The sequence below is a fragment of the Echinops telfairi genome, unplaced genomic scaffold (assembly GCF_000313985.2).
Source record: "Echinops telfairi isolate 266 unplaced genomic scaffold, ASM31398v2 ScPeMD7_7468;HRSCAF=8506_0, whole genome shotgun sequence".
NCBI classification, from domain to species: domain Eukaryota; kingdom Metazoa; phylum Chordata; class Mammalia; order Afrosoricida; family Tenrecidae; genus Echinops; species Echinops telfairi.
The window spans coordinates 80723255-80726484 of record NW_022111369.1 but is presented as its reverse complement, the minus strand read 5'-3'; the positions used below and the strand labels follow the sequence as shown (position 1 = coordinate 80726484).

Genomic DNA, 3230 nt, shown 5'->3' with positions numbered 1-3230 from the left:
TTCAGATGCGCTGTGGGCTTTCCGGCACCAGGAAAGAAAAGCCAGACCGCTGTGCCTTTGCCATCTCCTGAGCTGGGTTCCCCGGGGAGGAGCCCTGGTGGTGGCGTGGTTACAGGTTGGGCTGCGAACCGCAAGGTCAGCAGTTCAAAAAGACCAGGCTTCCTACTCCCTTAACAAGCTGTCTACTCCTATAAAAGACTGTGGTCTCCAAACCCACAGGGGCTGTTCTACTCTGCCCTACCCATCGGGATCGACTCGATGGCATTGAATTGAGTGAGAGTTCCCAAGGAGTCCTGGTGGGCTGCTAACCTCAAGGTTGGTGGTTCAAAGCCATGAGCCTCTCATGAGAGAGAGAGAGCGAGAGAGAGAGAGGAGGTATTCTGTTCCTATAAAGATGGGGGCAGTTCTACCCCGTCCTACAGGGCTGCTATGAGCGGACATGCACCTGATGAGCATGCATTTGGGTTTTGAACGTTGGAAGGGGTGTGCAGGGCTGTGGGTGCTGTGGAGTGGGTCCTGACTCATTGAGACCCCACCGACGGGGGACAGCTGCCCCCGGAGAATCTTCTTGATTTGAAGGCAGCAGGTCAGCTCATCGGGCCTTTCTTCCGCCGACTACCCTGCACACTTTCAGTTAGCAGCTGAGCGCTTAACCGCGGTGCCACCAGGGCTCCTTGAATGAGAACGAGAGGGAGGTGAGCATGCATGCATGCATCCGAGTGCATGATATATAGAGATTCATTTGTCACGCTACTGGGAGCTCGGACAGCTCTGATCACAATCCAGACATCCGTTGTATCAGTCAGTTTCGTGTAACAATCACATATGCTGCCATCATCATTTCCAAAGCATTTTCTTTCTACTTGAGCCCTTGGTATCAGCTCCTTTTTCTTCCCTCCCTGCCCCACCCTCCCGTCCTTGTGAACCCTTGATAAATGATGTCATTTTTATTTTCATATCTTACACCGTCCCCTGTCTCCCTTCACCCACTTCTGTTGTTTGTCCCCCTTGTGTGTGTGTGTGTGGGGGGGGGTGTTGTTATACGTTGATCATTGTAATCAGTTCCCCCTTTCTCTCCCTTCTCCCCCCACCTTTGCCCTATCCTCATGGTATTGCTACTCTCATTATTGGTCCTGAGGGGCTTATCTGTCCTGGATTCTGTGTGTCAAGGGCTCTTATCTGCACCAGTGTTATGCTCTGATCTAGCCAGATTTGTAAGGTAGAACTGGGGTCATGATAGTTGGGGGTGGTGGTGAGGTGGGGAAGCATTAAGGAACTAGAGGACTGTTGTGTGTGTCCTCAGTGCAATACTGCACCCTGAGGGTTCGTTCCTTCCTTGTGACCCTTCTGTGAGGGGATGTCCAGTTGTCTAGAGATAGGCTTTGGGTCTCCTCTCCATGTGATTGTTTGTTTTGGATCCTCTGATACCTGATACTTGGTCCCATTGATACCTCATGATCACACAGGCTGGTGTGCTCTTCCAAGTGGGCTTTGTTGCTTTCCTGATAGATGGCCACTTGTTTAACTTCAAGCCTTTAAGACCCCACGTGCTATATCTTGTAATAGCTGGACACCATCAGCTTTCTTCACCACATTAGCTTATGCACCCATTTTGTCTTCAGCGACAGTAATCGTGTCTGGTAGGTGAGCATTGCAGAATGCCAGGTTATTAGAACAAAGAGTTCTTGCATTGAGGGAAGGCTTGAGAAGAGGCCCAATGTCCGTCTGCTACCTTAATACTTACCCTGTCAATATATGTGCATAGACCTATATCCCTCTCATTATATATTAGTATAGTTACATATATACATGCCTATATTTATACTCTATGAGTGTCTTTTGCCTCCTAATTCTTTCCTCTATTTCCTTTTACTTTCCTCCTACCCCACTATCATGTTCGACCTTCATTCAGCTCTCTGTAATTCCACTCAACTACATTGCACTTGATTAAACCCCACCAGGCATTCCATGCCCTCCTCACCATCAATTTTAGATCTGTGTTGTTCCCTTATCCCTGTTTGTTGGCTCCTCCCTCCCTTTCCCCTGCCTCCTCCTTTCCCATGTCCCCCCAGAACCGTTGGTCCCCTTTTCGCCCCCTCAGGATTGTTTATCCTGCCTATCTTATATAGATAGACATAGACAATAGAAGATAAGAAAAAGAAGGGGTGGTGGGGAGGGTGCGAGCGAGGAGTCTACTGTTTTAGCAAATCCAAATGAATGCCTAAAAGTCCATGATGAGCACATTAACACATTTTTAAATAAAGCAGAATCTGCACACACTCTAGCCTATTCTTCTCTACGGTTTCAAGTGTCTGTGTGGCTTTGCTCTCACCCTGTGAGTGAGATGAAGGGAAACAGCAGTAACAGCTCCCACAATGCCCTCTTCATTCACCACCTGGCTCAGGATGACCTCGCCCTTTTGCTTGCACCGAACATCAACCGAATAATGGCCTCAGCCTCTCCATCAGGGCAGCCTGGTTTGATTTGAAAACCTCTGGGGAAAACAATAATAATTTATAATTTATCAAGGGTTCACGATGGTGGGAGGTTGTGGAAGGGAGTGGGGAAAGAAGAGCTGATATCCAGAGCTCAAGTTAAAATAAAATGTTTTGGAAATGATGATGGCAATTTATGTACAAATGTGCTTGATACAATTATGTGTGGATTCTTATAACAGCTGTACGAGCCCTCATGCACTATTCGTAATCTGTTACCGGATTTACTGCTAACGAATTCCATTCCAGTGCTACAGAAATTCCCAGAATAATGTAAGACTGACAAAACTTGTCTGTCTGATTTTATATTTGGGAGACAACAGGGGTCAGGAAAGAGCCCCCAATAAAATTATTCATAAAGTTAATTAATTAATTTTTTAAAAAGCAAATCAAAGAAAACCTCTGGGACACGGAATTTCAAATGAAGTTTGACCTCGGGTGGGGCAGGATGGTGCCAATGGTCAGGGGTATCCCGATTACCACCAGAAATAGAGTTATTGTCATCAAACTTGAAGGCGGAGCCAGTGTGCAATGAGGTGCTGGGAGTGGGGGACCCTAGGGGTTCAGGGATGCTACATTACATGGGAAGTTAAGCCCACATTTACCATGTGTGTGAGCCTGCACTGATACATTGGGCTGCTAGCTGCAAGGTCAGCAGTTCAAAACCACTAGGCATTCCTCAGGAGGAAGATGGGGCTTGCTAATCTCGAAAAGAATTACAGTCTCAGAAATGCA

The 3230-nt window shown here is 47.2% G+C and overlaps 1 non-coding gene across 1 annotated transcript; it reads left to right on the top strand.

The window, feature by feature from the left end:
• Nucleotides 1–2691: 2691 nt before the first annotated feature.
• LOC115873413 lies at nucleotides 2692–2817 on the top strand. The gene has a single exon (XR_004048410.1). It is a non-coding gene; the product is annotated as a small nucleolar RNA SNORA54 (small nucleolar RNA).
• The last annotated feature ends 413 nt before the right edge of the window (nucleotides 2818–3230 follow it).